The sequence below is a fragment of the Peromyscus maniculatus genome, chromosome 5 (assembly GCF_049852395.1).
Source record: "Peromyscus maniculatus bairdii isolate BWxNUB_F1_BW_parent chromosome 5, HU_Pman_BW_mat_3.1, whole genome shotgun sequence".
Lineage (NCBI taxonomy): Eukaryota > Metazoa > Chordata > Mammalia > Rodentia > Cricetidae > Peromyscus > Peromyscus maniculatus.
The window spans coordinates 4361727-4378322 of record NC_134856.1 but is presented as its reverse complement, the minus strand read 5'-3'; the positions used below and the strand labels follow the sequence as shown (position 1 = coordinate 4378322).

The 16596-nt window shown below is 35.8% G+C and overlaps 1 long non-coding RNA gene across 1 annotated transcript; it reads right to left on the bottom strand.

Moving 5' to 3' along the window:
• Positions 1-1901: 1901 nt before the first annotated feature.
• Positions 1902-5592, bottom strand: LOC121829705 (uncharacterized). Its single transcript, XR_006072769.2, has 4 exons — positions 5454-5592; positions 3040-3122; positions 2450-2605; positions 1902-2004 (listed from the first exon to the last, which is right to left on the bottom strand). It is a non-coding gene; the product is annotated as an uncharacterized LOC121829705 (long non-coding RNA).
• Between the last annotated feature and the right edge of the window lie 11004 nt (positions 5593-16596).

Here is a 16596-nt window from a genome sequence, read left to right as displayed (position 1 = left end):
GCTAACACAGAAACTTTTAATATTATGCAACTTTTGTTTCTATGCCAGACATTTAACAATAGAGGTAACTTTATTACTGTGTCACAGGTAAGGGGTTAGAACATAAAAAAAAAAAAATGAATACCTCATGTTTATTTACTTTCTAACAAACACATAAGTACTAAAAATACTACCTATTTTTTTACTATACGGTAGGTCATACTAGCCTTAAATTACGATTCTTCTACCCAAGCCTCCAAAGTGTTGAATTAGAGGCTACACCACCATTTCTGAATGAAGATCTTAATTATGTATCATGCTCTTTTGGGGATCAGTGACGTAGAGAAAAGAAGCAATTGCACCTTAATCTTCAGTAATTATCCCTGCAATTCAGGTGGACGGTTAGTTACATAAGAAACTGTGCAGTTGTGATATTGTGTCTTACATTAGAGTACCGGATATAAACCAGACATTGCTAGTATGTGCCTTTAATCCTAGCACTCGTGAGGCAGAGTCAGGTGAACCTCTGTGAATACAAGGCTAGCTTGGTCTATGGAGCAAATTCTAGGACAGCCAGCACTACGTAGAGAAACCCTGGCTCAAAAACCTAAAATAAGTGACTAAAGAAAGAAATGAAAGGAAGAGGAATACCAGATACTGCACATATGACAACCATCAGTTTGATAAGCACCTTCGTCTCACTCACTCACATTTAATATGCAAATACAAGGTGAAAATTACTAAAGTGTTTCTTGCAACTCTCAGGACTTCCTTGGAATTTAATATGTCTGGAATACTGTTCGGAGCAAATTAATATGTACAGTCTGGTGAACCTGAAAGAAGCAGTTCCTCTAAACAGTGCAGAGAAAATAATTCCTTTGATTATCCATATACTTCTCAATCAGGTAGATAAAGTGAGAAATTAAAGCCAAATTATTTGGACTCTTTTATATAAGATTCATTAATACTTTAAGTTCCCATGATAGATTTCTTGGTGAGCCTTTCTCATTATCTTTTCTTCATGCTTATCCTTCATTCAGCTTTCAATCTGTGTGACAATACTTGCAGCTGAGGTAATTTGAATTAAATTTTCAAGCAGAATCTATTTAAATAAGTGTTTGTGAATTGCTATCATTCAGTTTTATTATCAGCAAGGTATTTTCTCTTCGTTCTATTTCTTTATCCACTAATTTAGTGAGTTTATCAAAAAAGTAGTCAAATTTGTCTAGCATATCATATTCTTTATAAAGTTATCACAGACCCAGAAGATGCAATCTGCTATTAATTGATACCAGGAAATGGAAACACAAGCTTGTTGTTGGTTTTCCTTCACATTTTTTTTCTTTTACACTCCTAATCAGGACTGTTTAGAGACAGTTTCTCCATGTCTGCTTTGCTTAAAGAGGTAGAGTCAAATAAGGCAAACCTCTTTCAACTCACAATTTTTGAAACTGAAGCGAATTATGAAGAGTGTTATCCTTGTGGAGAAGTGATGTGCCTTACAGTGTCATTCATGTGGTATGTAAAATATTTCAGCCCAATTGAAGCCACACTTTATTGGAACTCAGTGAGAAAACAAGGTCCTGCCATCTATCATTGTGTGCATGTTAACCTTTTAAATGGGTTTATCGCATTTTCCTGTAAGTATTTCATTTCATTTACTTAAAAGAATCACTTTTTTTAAAATCAATTTTGGCATCCTCTTCCCCATATTTGTTTTAATTAAACTAAGAGAAGACATAAAATATAAATATAAATGAATAAAATGTTCTGATTACAACCATTAGTAAATCAAATCAATTTATATGAAGATGAAATTTAATGGCTGATAAGGAAAGCCTGCAAAATTATAGTTCATTTATTGGTGAAATTATTAAGGCCACTCCACGTAGTTAAAAGGGAGATTTATTTATTGGGTAACTTACCAATGAAGGGATAAGTAGGTCGCGGGGTATGAGGAAGGTGTACCGCAGTCCAGTGGTGTTCTCTGGAACTCTGCTCCATTCACCTCCACTGTCCAGGGTCCTGGAACAGAGAGCGAGCTGGCACATCCCGATCTCGGGTCTCCAGGTGCCTCCCTTGGCCCTGCCTTGTAGGCGTGACAGTTATTGAAGCCTCAATGGGGGTTAAAACTTCCAGATTAAAGCTGGAATTGCTACCCACTATATCATTTCTCTGATTTTAGTCTATAAACAAATTATTATTTAAGCCAATTTTGATATTTTACTTTCACATAGCCAAGAAAAATATATGAATGTGTATTCAAAATTATTTCATGATCCACATAAAACTTATATTATGCCCCATTTTTAGGGAAAGAATAATTCTTTAAAGAAAACTGCAAATAAACTTCTGTTGAATTTGATGACATCTTTATTAGTTATTAATCAATGTTAGTATCGGAAAAATCAACTTTATGTCCTTTATGTTGTTCACACATACTCACACATTTTAAATCATATCTTCATACCTGAATTGATATTGTAATTATCAGCATTTACAGAGAATCTGAGGAATCCCTTTTAAAGACATGGCATGGCAGAAAATGCTTCCCAAATTTTCCAGTCTCTTTCCACAAATTATTGCAAATGTGTACTGTCTGGAGATTGAAATGTGCTCTTTTCCTCTGAATTTGGAAAAAAAAGTAGCTATTACTCTGAGGATCTCAACACAGTGAGAGACATCAGATCTATATCCCCACAGGTAAGACCCTCTGAGTGCAGCAGATGCACAGAGCAAATACAGCATCATGGGACACTGACTAACTTTGGCAGATTTCCATTCTCTATGTGGTTATTGTAACTGCCCTGATGCAGGACATGTGTGACATTGTTAACTGCTCACTTCCTGGTGCTGAGCTGCAAAATATACGACACCATGGGATGTGTAGCATATAAGAAAGGTTAGTTTCATCAGTAATCTGTGAATGTAAAACTACTCTAAAAACACCATATTAAGTGGAAATAATCTATTTTGTTTTAATTTTAAAGGATTATTTTCATGGTTATCTGTGAGTGACTTTTTGCATGGATGTTTATTGTAAATATGTCTGGTACTTACAGGGTATGAGAATAGAAGAAATAATCCCCTGGATCTGTGGTTACAGGCAGTTGCAGGCCACTTGATAAGGGTACTCTGGTTCTCTGCAAAGGCAATAAGTGCTTTAACTATTGAGAAATCTCTACAATGTATTTATTTATTCTTTTTCTAGGGCATTTTTAAATGCCACTTGCTGAGTCTAAGCATTAGTACCTGCTAGATAACTTTATATTCACCTTTTACTAATTTGACCTATAAATACATGGTTGCATGGATTCATCTAATTATAAACACTAGATGAAGTCAGTGCTTAAAGCTTATTCTTTATCCACTTTCAAATAGTCAATACTTTTTTTGGTTGTTCTGTTTACAAAGAAAAATAGGGACATCTAAGAATGTAATCCAATCTAAGTATGCTTTGTATGTAGCCCCTTCATTAGTAATGGGTGTAATGATACTTCACTACAAAACAAGCAAAGTCATTTGCTAACTAATAAGATTTAACTTAATCTATTTCTGTCCCATGATTAGCTTTATACTGAAAGTTCACTCAAGTTCTTGAGAGTTGACATGTCAAAGAATCTGCTTTGAGACAGGAAGGGGGGAAAGTACTTGCTCACTGAGTATGTGATCCTGGATTAAAAATACAGCATTGAAAAATATCACTGAAAATCTATAATGAACATAATTCTGTATATAAATATACACATATCGTTTTAATGATACTTTCCCATGTGGGCATATAATGATCCATCCAAGAACCAAAGAACAACTTAAAAAATCCCAATAGGAGACAGAAGAAGCCCTCTTTTAAGTTATTCGCCAAGGCTATCCGACATTCTCCCAAAATATATAGCCTGCTGTTTTACCCTGAGTTGTCCCACAGCAGTGAAGGTAAACCTGAAGACATTCTAGCAGGCCCAAACATTTGCAAACATGGCACTCACAAGCCTTACCCTTCCCCCTTTCTTCCCTGCTTGCCAAAAACTGTTAGATTACATTCTTAAAGATAGACACCAAGATTTATTGCCTTGTTTGGCCATTTCGTCCTCCTGAGGCTGATTATTTAGGTCCAGCTATCAAAGTATTGATGTCCAGCTATCAAAAGCTCAGTTTTGGCTGCCCTAATTAACCTGTCCAATAGAAATTAAATACCTCATCCTCATACAAGGTTTGCCCTTTTACCTTTATAAACTCATTTGCCTATGGACCACATATGTCTACTCTCTATCCAGAGGCAGTCCTTTGTCCCTCTAGGGCAATAACAGTTTCCCTTCCTTCTTTCTCATGTTCCTTTCCCTTTCTCCCTCATCTTTATCTCCTTTGTCTTTTATTCCCTGCCCTCTGTCCCTCTGGGGAAAATAAATCTCTTTTGTGCTGAGAACTTGGTCATGGGGTGTTTTATGCTCTGAGATGCCTTTGAAAGTTCCTGTTGCTGAAGACATCATGCACTTCAGAAATATGACCCAGGGAGCTCTGGGGTAGCACTGACCTGAATGTCTCCTCCCTAAGGACTACTTTTCATGGTATCAAAAGTCACCATGCAAGGAGAGAGGCAAGCAATACTCCTATATAGCTATGATGCCTATTAACCACAGCAATAACTAGAATGGTACAATAACTCTAAGGGTACCATAATGACACACATAACTTTGTGGTAGCCAACAGTTTTCTGGTTGAACTTAAGGCCTACTTAACGGGAAGGAAAACATACCTGGTACTGAAGATTCAGCTAACTACTTAATGCTGGTGATGGATATTGGAGGAGAATTTGCAACCACTACTTTACTTAACCAGTATAATCCCCGTGTTGAGACAAAATTTTCCCAGGGAAGACACACCACAAATGTCCACTGACAGCAGACAGGGAACCCACAACAGACCAAAGTACAGATACCACCAATGTCCAATTTGGTCAGCCAATGAGTTTCATTGTGGCTACTGACAGGAATGTGGATGAAGGGTTAAGTACAAGAACAGAAATGACTCAAAGGCAGCTGCATCACTAAGTTCCACCTCACCATGGGTGACAGTTCATAAAGCTGGGAACCCAGAGCACACTGCCTGCAAGCAACTCAATAGGTTGGAAACCATCCTTTCCAGGTTCCTTAGTTGGTCAAAACATCTTCCAGGCATTTAGAATTCTGCTTCTTCTAGGCAGCTGGTCAGCTCTCAGAGTCCTATTTGCAGCCCTTTTCTTCTGAGAATCTTCTTAGACACTTAGCTTTCTTCCATCTGAGGAGGGCTCTCAGCTTACTTGCTTCCTCTGGCAGGTGAATCTGGTCAGTTTCAGGGACTTCCTGGAACTATTTTGAGTTGTTTACCTTTCTACTTAATGAGCTTCCTGTAGGATGGAATGTTACAATATTTGAGGAAGTTTTAATCACAATCTAAATATTTGTCTTTATACACACAGTTAATTTTAGTCCTCATACCTCATCCAGGAACTTCAGTAAGCAACAAACAGAGACCACCAGAGAAAACAACAACAAACAGAAATGCAGAGTTGTAGAACACAGTCTCAGTGGATACATTTACAAAACAACTATGGCACTTAAGACTCTGGGAACATTGTGGAAGAGTTGGCAGGAAGATTGTAATAGCCAGAGGATCAGGCAGTTTGCAGTGAGATTGTGTATCCTAGTAACAACAGAAGCTATATCCATAAAGTCTCACCATCATAATTGCCCAAATGTGACCTGAGCAAGGATAAGAATAGACATGCCAAAGTGGATGGGAAAAGCCCAGTATGTCTCAACCCTAAACAAAAATTTACAGGCAATGAAGGAATGCTGAGATGGGGAGAATGAGTCTTCCTCATGGAAGAACACACAATTAGCTAACCAATACTAAATAATTAACCAGGAAAACACAAATCTAAGTAAAATTATTCAGACTCAGCATATATGTATGTAACAACAATTAATGAAATAGACATCATGAATCTGAAAAAGAGCAAGGAGGACTATATGGGAGGGTTTGGAGAAAGGAAATGGAAAGGGGAAAAACTGTAATTATATTATAACCTCAAAAATTTTTAAGAAAATGAAAACTTCTCCCTGATTCCCAAGGTGACACATACTGTAGTTTGAGTCTGAAAAGTGGCGCAACATACCATGTGTTACAGGGCAGAGTCCCATAGTAAACTCGTGAGAATTGTTGTGAGCCATTAGGAGGTGGAATCTTCTGGTAGTCCCTTACAGAATTTGTGCATGCCTTTCAACTGCATTATATAACTCTGCTTAGTTCTCCAATTGGCTCAATATGTAAGTGATCACTCTGATACCTGCCTGTTATGATGTACAGTCATCTTTGGCTTTGACCAGAATAGAGGCCATGCATTAGCCCTGCCTTGTACCTGCATAAACATGAGGAAAAGTAAACCCTTTCTTTGTAACCAATTTTCTTCCTATGCTTCATAATAATAATAAAGCTCTTACTGTCTCTTTAGACATGGAGAATATGGGTCTCTTTTCAGTTTTCTATGTGGTCATTTTAAATACACAAAGCAAACATGAAAAGCTTTATTCCCTTGACGGGGTTAACTTTCTACAGGTCTAAATTTAAGCAATCTTGTAAGCCGTGATTTTAGGAATGTTTGACTTTTGCTAAATGTGGCATTTCTGGTTTTTGTTTGTTTGTTTGTTTGTTTGCTTTTTTTAAAATGAAAAGGCTCACATGACCCACAAAAGAAAATGTAAGTGCAATCTGTTCTTTAGTTTGTGTGAAGACTAGGGCTGAGGAGGCCACACATTGAAAACAGATTGTTACCTCTGTCATATTTAGCAGTTATTTTCTAGTAGAAATATATTTCTGGTACTGTCTGCATAGTTAGACACTTTTGTGATTCTTATGCATTCCCAGGACACTTGATAGGTCATTAAATTTTATATATGTAGTTAATTTACAGTATTTGCACTAAACAACAAAAACTTATCAGGAAAAAGCATTGCACAGCCCATTAATGTTGCTGTGTATTCAATATATAATATCTATATATTTGGCACAATATGATGACTAAGGTTAAGAAGTTGTCTCAGTCACTAAATCAATGCAAAGGATTTAAATGTAAAAAGATTCATATTTTCATTGGTCGCTTTACATTTACTGGAATTACCATTACAATGTTACCTTATGTTATGTACTTCCTATGTTACAGAAATCGAAGCCAGTGTGTAAAAGGTATTACTTATATTATCAGCAGTTCCCTGGGAGTTTTGCATTCATCTGAATATAATTCTCACCCACCATGAGAATTTTTCCACACCCATAAATATTTGCTCACAATACATATGAATTTGATTTGACCTTCAGTTTTATTTTGAGAATGTGGTATTTCATTTAGAATTGTTTGGAAGTTTGCATATCTGTGTACCACTTTCCAAAACATGTACAACTAAATCCATCCAAATATTTATAATACTGTCATTGTGATTGCAAAGTACAAGTAAGAAAATATAACTTTCCATTTAAAGCTATACAACTTCTTGATCCTATCAGTTGACAGTAAGAAATAATTAGATACAATCCAGGATCTACGTATGACATGCAGTACAGGTGACAAAATGATTCTATAGCATGACTGAGTCTCTGGGTTCATGACAAAAAAAAAAAAAAAAACTATGTCATGTCTATAGCATGTATCGTATCAACTTCCTGGTTTTGATAATGTACTGCTAATTTGTAAAGTGTACCATGAGAGTTAATAGTATGCAGAATTTAAATTTAACCAGATTTGTAATTAACCAATAATTTATTATTTTCTCAAAAGAAAAAGTTGAAAACAAAATAAGACAAAAATGGAAAACTCTGAGCTGTACATCGATTGAATAATACGGTGTGGGAGATCAGACACTGGGATTGAACACTAACGGAGATAAATAACTATACTTAGCTTCTTTCTGTTGTATTTATGACTAAAATGTTCATATTCCCTCTTTAATTTTCCCAGACTTGTCATTTTTATTCCTTATACAATTCAAGTGTAGTTTTCTAACTAACTTGATTTAAATCACAAAAGTTTTCTAAGACTATTTCTGTAAAAAAACTAATTGTGACCTACAGAGAAATCAATAGAAAGAATCAGGCTGTCTTATTCACATGGGGGTAAATTAGGTAGAGGTTCACTATAATGTTTCATGAGATCTGATCATGTGAAATTAATTATTTTTTGGAATTATATATTTACCTGTTTCCACATCTACATTGTCTACTATTACAAGATCTACAGATTGAGCATTTTTAAGTAAGCCTGGAAATGCTACACTGATATGACATAATAAATTCTATAAAATTACACTTTTCATAAAATTTTATCAAAATATTGCCTTAGTGTTGTGTTTCAGTATATTTACATAAACATGCCCTGATCTAATCCAGACACACTTCATTCCTCTGTCTCCTCCTCTCAACCTCTAGCAATCATTGTTTCATATTCAAGTCTACTTTTATTTTTAACTTCCATATAGAAGAGAGATCATGGATTATGATTTCTGCATCTCACTTATTTTGCTTAAAATCCTCGAGTTGAGTCCATTTTGTTACAGATGAAAGAACTGTACTCATTTGTGGATGAATTATACTCCTATGTAGCTGTATTTTCCTTATTTACCCTTTCCATCTCAGCTGACCCCACACTTTCAGCACTGAGGACGCTGCCATAGTAAACAGTGTGTGCAGTGATCTCTTTCCTGCACTGATTTTAGTTAGGCTGGAAAGGAAGCTGGATCACACAGTAGGTCCATCTTTAGGGTTTATTTGCTTGTTTTAAGGAACCTCCATTTTTTCACTCATAACAATGTTACCCATGTTACAATCACTGAGTACTTTTGATCAATACATATGAACATCCTTCTTATATATAAAACTGGCTTAAGGAAGTCTGTGATTTCTGGCTTACAGTTGTGATACACATTGATTCAAAAATTATTCATATTTTGTGCAAATGTTTGCCTTAAGTTTTTCTTGGAATAACTTCCACCCCTCTCTCCTTCACCCTTTTCTTTCATTTTTTTTCTCTTTTTTGAGAGTGTTTATGGACATGTGTGTATACATGTGTATGTACATTTGTATGTATATGTACATATTGTGTGTTTGCACATGAGTGTGAATGTGTACATGTACACCTATGTATGTGTACCCGTGTGTTTGTTTATGTACACACTACAGTGAGTTCCATTGTGCATGTTGGAACTCAGGGGACAAATTTCTGGAGCCAGTTATCTCCTCTCACCTCATGGAAGCATGGGTTCCCTTGTTTCTCACAAGCTGTGTGCTGTACATGAGCAGTACTGAAGCTTCCTGAATATTTGCCCATCTCTGCCTTGTAGCTCACTCTTGGAGTGCTAAAATTACAGATGCCTGTCATAACATCTGGCTTTTTTCCTTGGGTTCTGTTGATCAAACTCAGGATGTCAGGGCTACAAAGTAAGCACATTTAATGTGCCTTCTTGCCTGCCTCATCCTTCCTTTCTTTCTTCTTTTTTCCTATTTTTCTAATCTGTTTTTCATCCTTTTCTTTTTTTTCCTATAAGGAATTATTTTTAATTACTTATCTTGCTATTTCTTCTATGTCTGCCACAAGTACTGTTGCTACTGCTGTGACTTTAATTTAGCTTATTAGAGTAAGTTGTAGTCCCTGCTGTTATAATTTGAGCAATCATCGTTATTCTTTATTCATAACAATTCTTTTTTATTATTGTTATTGTATGTATTTGAATATTTTCCTGAATGTATATATAATATGTATTTGCACTGTTCGTGTGCCTGGTGCCCAAAGGGTTTAGAAGAAGGTATCTGATGCCCTGGAACAAGCCATAGAGATGGTTGTGAGTGATTTTGTGGCTCCTGGCTCCTCTGCAAGACAAGAAAGTGCTCTGAACCACTGAGCCATCCATCTCTCCCTATGCAAGATTTGTCATATTTCCTAAACTTATTGTTTCAGAAAGTCTTAGGTATGAGACTCAAGGAGAACACTGATGGATTACTAGGGTAAGAAATTTACCAGAAGTCTTAATAATGTCATCATGGGCTCACAGGCAGAAATATAAGAACGTAATGAAGACTATGAACTTCAGACTCTACTGCTAGGCAGATAGCATGAGGAGGCAGGTTCTGAAGAGACTCAGGCTCACATAGCCAAATTGAGATTCATGGCAGTAGGCTTTTAGGATGGTCATGGCTAATTTTTGTGAGCTAGGGAAAGGGGGCATGGCTATTGAAGCAGGATAGTTTGAACAGCATGGTCTAGAGTCCATCGCATTTCATATAAAATTGTTGTATTTTAGGGAATCTCAACATTTCTTGCCTCCATTACTTCAATAGATTGTTACATTGTTGTTGTTTTAGTTTCAAGATGGAGAATATGAAGCACATATGCATTATAATTATCTTCTGGACCAAAAAGCTACCAGCATCAAGATGAACTGTGATGTAAGGTAGAACTTTAAATATAACTGCCATGCTCTTACCTTTGTATGGATGAATGATTTTCTAAGAATTCCTTCTATGTTTCCCACATGTCTCATTCCTAGGCTGTCTAAGGTACTCTGCTCTCTAATAACTTTAGATCAAATGAGAAGCAGGCATAACACAATTAGAAACATGTGTTGTTGTTGTTTTTTTTGTAAGAGCCTTTGATTAAGTCAGACAAATTGCATTATTCTTCTTTCTAAAAAATTAAGTTAATTTATTCTTTGAAGTAAATTCCACTGTAATACAAATGTTTTTTGTCATGTCCCATGATTTTTTGGGTATAGTGGTGTGACCCTGACTGCATTACTTATTCTAATTATTGTGTTAAACTAATGATTTAAATCCAGTTATTTTATGTTAGTCTGATTATTAAAATTGGGTGGATGTCATGTAACACCATAATGTACTTCGTACATACATAGGAAAAAATGATATAAGACATGATGAAGTAGTCACATGTCGGGTTTTCAACATCACAAATGTATTACTTTCAAAGGCAGCCAAAGCAACACTCCAACACAATGTAAAATTTCAGTGTCCTCTGTGGAATAACAGGCACCAGAGTAACACAGATTGCTGGAAGCCTGAGGGAACAAAATCCATACAATAGCATTTATTTTAAAACAGTTTTCTTTCTTTCCAGAGAACGATCTCACATACACACACATAACTAGGTTTTTGTTTGCCTTTTGGTTTTTTTTGTCAGTAACTGTCCTGTGTGGTCTTATAAATCATTGGTTTTCTGAGAACTACCATAAGAGTCATTATCTTCCTGAATTTAAATGGTAACCATTTATATACACCACCTAAATAATAATGAAAAAAATTTTGTAAAGAAGGAGTAGGTAGAGCATTCCAAAGGCAGGCTTACTGATAAATATATTTGGATGTTGCTGGTCACCACCCTCTTGTGCCTACTTTAAGCCCCATTTAATTCAAACTTAAAGAGGGAAATTGAACACATTATGAGACAATTGTGAGAAAGAATTGTAACTTCTTCCCTGTTATTCTGCTGTTCCCAGTCTTTCTTCTTCTCACAGATAGCAGAAAAAGTTCAGATATGTAAAATTATAGGCTGTGCTGCCTCATTTCAATGGTTTTTCTTCTTTAAATTATCAAATTATTTAGTTTTCAATATTAAATAAATACTGTGTCCCATAATTTATGTAACTACTTGTCCATAGATGATCGTCTGTTATCCCTTGGAAGCCAGCCTTATCATTATTCATTTTACAGATCCTTGTTTGAGATTTTGGTGATATGGCTTCTGTGACCTACGGATACACAATTATACTTTGAATCATTTCAACTTCTTGTACTACAAAATTATTCAAGCTCAAGCTGTCTGCATTTCACCTTTTTGTTCTATATCAACAATGTTTTCTGTGTTGAATCTATTTGCTCTTTCATTGGAAGATGATCTTGGCACAAATTGTGCTTATTGCTGTTAGAATGTCACTACTGATAGGCCCTTAATAAAATAGAGTTAGGAAAACAAGCATGCAAAAATGCCTAAATCTATATGCACACACCTCAGTTCCTATTCCTGTATATGACTCACAAGTTTAACATGAACCAGTTCACTCAGACCCAGAACCACATATTGCAGTCTCATGCTCCTCTCATTTGTAATGACTCACTCTTGACACTAAGGAACAGTATCCAATGACAATGTTGAGGATTTTTTTTTTTTTTTGTAGAATAAATATAAAATGAGCTAAGAGTTACTAAATGGTATCCCCATCATCAATAAATTTAAAATATATTTAATAATATGTGTCTAAGTCACTTTGTCTTTAACTATGTATAGTTTAAAAAGCATTATTCTCAAAAGTAGTTTAGGCTAAGTGGGGCATACATGAGCTACAAATATGGTGCCGAGAGGAAGTTAGCCCAAGTTGTTTATGCTAAGATTAGATACAAATGGTGTTGAGAGGAAGTTAGCTCAAGTTGTTTAAGCTGAGATAAGATACAAAGATCAGGAGATGGTGTCAGTGCATAAACAGCCCGTAAACAAGGAAATGAGTTTTAAAGGGTGACCTTTAAAATGATTGGTTGATTCCCTCCACCCCCTCCTAGGGTTCTGAGGTTTTCTGCTATAAAAGAGGCTTACTGGCTAACAATAAATGGGTTCTTGCTTGACTTGACTCCCTGCTGGGTCTGATTTGTCTGATTGACTCTGGGTAAGAGGAAGGCTGGGAAATGGATGAGCAGCACACTTGCCTTTTCTCCATTCCAGGATATCTCTATCTCTTCAGAGGTTGTGAGACCAAATTGAGCCATCTTAGAAATAAGACTAAAATGTTTTCACCCTAAAACTAAGGTCTAAGATTTCTCCTCTTAGGAATAGGCCATTAGTTACTGAAACCAGTCAGTCCAGATTCCAGAAACCAGGAAGTGTAAAAGTACAGAGTCACAAGGTAGTCATGAGGTAATGACTGCTGGACTATGGAATGTCCTCTCCCTGGTTTCCAGGGTAATTGACCACAGAAATGCCCCAACCTGAGGGCAGCCAATGAGAAATGGTGGTGGGTAACCACTCACTTAGAAGTAAGATTAAGCCATAATTTCTAGAAAGCCCCTAGAAGTGAGCCAATCATAATTGTACCCTTATTAGCACCCCTAAATGATGTAACATTGTGGTTTTTGCCTTTAAAAACTGAGCTTGCAAGAGGTGGGCACTTCCTCCAGCCTCCACTGTGTTGGATGTATTGGACTAAGTCCCTGCCTAGGCTTGTATTGCTCTTGGATATGCTTTTGGATATTCCAAATTAAACCTTGCCAGTCAACAATTTAGATCACAGGGATGGATGCTAAACAACAGACAATTTCATTAATCATGTTAATGATTCCTGTCCTCAACATATAGAACATATAGAACAAGGGTTTTATTATTATTTTATATTATCAACTCATTATATTAGCTCTTTACTTGGCCTACAGCTCTTATCTTTTGATTATGAAAGAAATATTTTATAATATTAAAGGTTTGGATGTGTTTCTCCACTGATCTTGCTTTCAACATTGATCTGTTATAGACAATTTTTCTTTAATATATAAAATTCAGACATGAGAAATAGACTCTTGTCTGTGCCCAATGCCCTCAGTAATGGAAGCACTGATTTTAATACATGGAGAAAGTGGGAATCATGTGGACTTATAATGTAAGGAACATTGGTTCAGTATCATCCATGTTGTCATTACTAACAACAGGGATTCCTTTGTTATTGCATACTTAAATCCATCATTTATGACATTCTTTTATGCATTTTCTTAGTTTATTCTTAAATTTCACTGTTTTTAATACTTATTACTATATAGTCATAAGAAGGCTTGGAAGATATGAAGTGATTAGCAGTATTTGTTGTAGATTATATTTTAGGGAAGTTATCTTATTCACAGTCATAAAAGCATTGAAAACAGTGCTATGTCACTATACATCAATGCTTGAAATTCTTAGTCCTAGATTCTCTGGTTAGTTCTCCTCCTAACTCCTGCCTATTTTTCAAGAATCTCTACCTTTATCAACATGTAATAAATGTCATGCTATTTGCAGAAGGATTATCTTCTATGTTCAACTTTTTGTGGCATACTTTGAGCAATCAAAAGACACTGCAGCTAAATGTAATTGCACTTGATGGGTTTGTTTCTTCAAAGACGATGGTCCATGGCTTCCATAGAACAACTTTCCAATATGTCTTATTGAATGTTTCATCCACTGAGAATATATCCTTTATGAAATTTAAAAAATTGTTAAATTTGTCAGTTGTCTAATTATGTTTTCAATTAAATAGATGAACTGTAATCAATAAAATTACCTTACAATTTAATTCTAGAATTAAGAATTTAGTCCATATGAAGAGATGTCTGAATGATAGTCAAAAAACCATGCTTGTGAGAAAGAAATTACCACTAGGCATATGTATTAATTGAAGTTATTCAAATGTATCACAATATCAAAAGGAATCTGTGGTAAAATCCAAGGGTTAATTGTTTTCTTTCTTGGTTTCATGAACTGTTCCCGCTGTAAATATGCTAGATGCTCCTCATTTTGCATTCTTATTTTCATAGAAATTAACATCTGTCCTTCTTTAATTAGGATACTGTCTATTCTTCACACTAGTGGTTTTTAATAATTTTATCCAGTGCTCTATGTTGATTACATTTTTTAGTCTCGCAAAATTAGATTTTTCTAAACTCTAACATCCTTATAGTGTTGTGCACTTGAAAATATTTCACTTGATATGAAATTTAAGAAACCATTGAGGTGGTTAAATTGGTGATAGACAAAGGTAGCACACATTTAAAACACAACACTGGAAATGCACTTCTCCATGGGATATTCGCATACAATGAAAAGAAAAGAGGAAGTGGCATCACTGTGAACCACATAATGAGGTTGACAACCATTGGGATAAAACAGTGTTTTCAGCATGTGGATAACAATTGAAACATATATGTTTTACATCTATGAATAGTCAATAAAATTTATTATGGTCTGTTTAAGAACTAAAAGGCTGGAGAGATGACTCAGTGGTTTGGAGCACTTAAGTTGCTGCAGAGGTCCCAGGTTCAATTCCTAGCACTGTCATGGTTCCCAACTTTCTGTAACTCCAGTTCACCACAATACAACACCATTTACTAGTCTCTGAAAACACACACACACACACACACGCACACGCACACGCACACGAAGGCAAAGCACCCATACTCATAAAAAAGTGATAACAAAATTTTTAAAGAATGAAAAAAATGGCATTAGTCCTCACAGAATGTTATTTTCCAGCTTGTTAATTCAACATTCTCTCTCTCTCTCTCTCTCTCTCTCTCTCTCTCTCTCTCTCTCTCTCTCTCTCTTGCTTTCTGGCCTGTAATCTTCTATGCAACTTCAAACAATATTAAAGAGTGGATAATTCAGAGATTATGAAACAGATGACATTTAAAACTCACTCCAATGTAAATATTTCATTTGAAAAGAGAAACAGAAAGGAGGCAGAGACAGAGAAGACTAATAGCCTGTACTCACTTCTGCTAACAAATGTCATTACTCATGCCATTCATAATCATCGAAGATAAAGAAAAATCCTCATCTATCTTCTTTCTATGTGTTACTGTCTTCTAACTACAGTGAGCACTTTAACTCCTGTGAACATATGGTAGTTCACCAGATCTCCACTATAGGCAATAAATGTAGGTCTATATCCAAATGTTTTCATTTTGTGACTGTCAAACCCTGGGAATGTTTAGCTTTGAGTACCTTGCTTTTTCTCATCTGTCCATGGTGTTATAAACAAATTAAACTTCTCCTCCTCCTCATTCATCTTTTCTTTATTCTTTTTTTTTTCTTCAGGCCTTTTTTTTTTTTTGGAGGGGGTTGGTTGAGAGGGTTTCTCTGTGGCAAAGGCTTGTTCCTGGAACTTGCTCTGTAGACCACGCTGGCCTCAAATTCATAGAGATCCACCTGCCTCCCAAGGACTGGGATTAAAGGCAATGTGTCACCACTGCCCTTCTTAGAGCTGTTTTGATAAACAGAGGACTTAATAAATAAAAGTCCCTTCAAACCATGCCTGAAAGGTAAATGTCATTGATTACCTCCTATTTATAGTCTATCACCCCCCCCAAAAAAAAATCTGATATACTTGTTTTTTTTTTTCCTATTTCATGTCTTTTCTTTAAACTCATCATTTCGTCTTTGACTTTTCTTTCCAACTCCCAGTTACCATACTACTTGGAGAAAATGAAGGCAACTGACGATATGTAGTGTGTATCTTTTGTTGTATTGGAAGGCTGCCTGTCTGAACAATGTAGCTCAGGAAGTACCCAATGAGTACTGAAATGAGGAGCTGACTCAGGACCTCAGACTGATTTCACAGCTTTTCATATTAAATGAAATGTGTTCTAGAGATAAGATCACCACTTCTGAAACCCTATCAGCATGTGCTCTATCAGCATGCCGGTCTAGGGATGCAACTCATTTGCTTAGTAGGTACAAAGTCTTTAATTAAATGCTCTTTAAAATCAACAACAACAACAAAACTACAGGTGACACCACACTAAAGGGAGAAAAAAATTGAATTTACTTCTCAAGTCAGGCACAAGGTAACA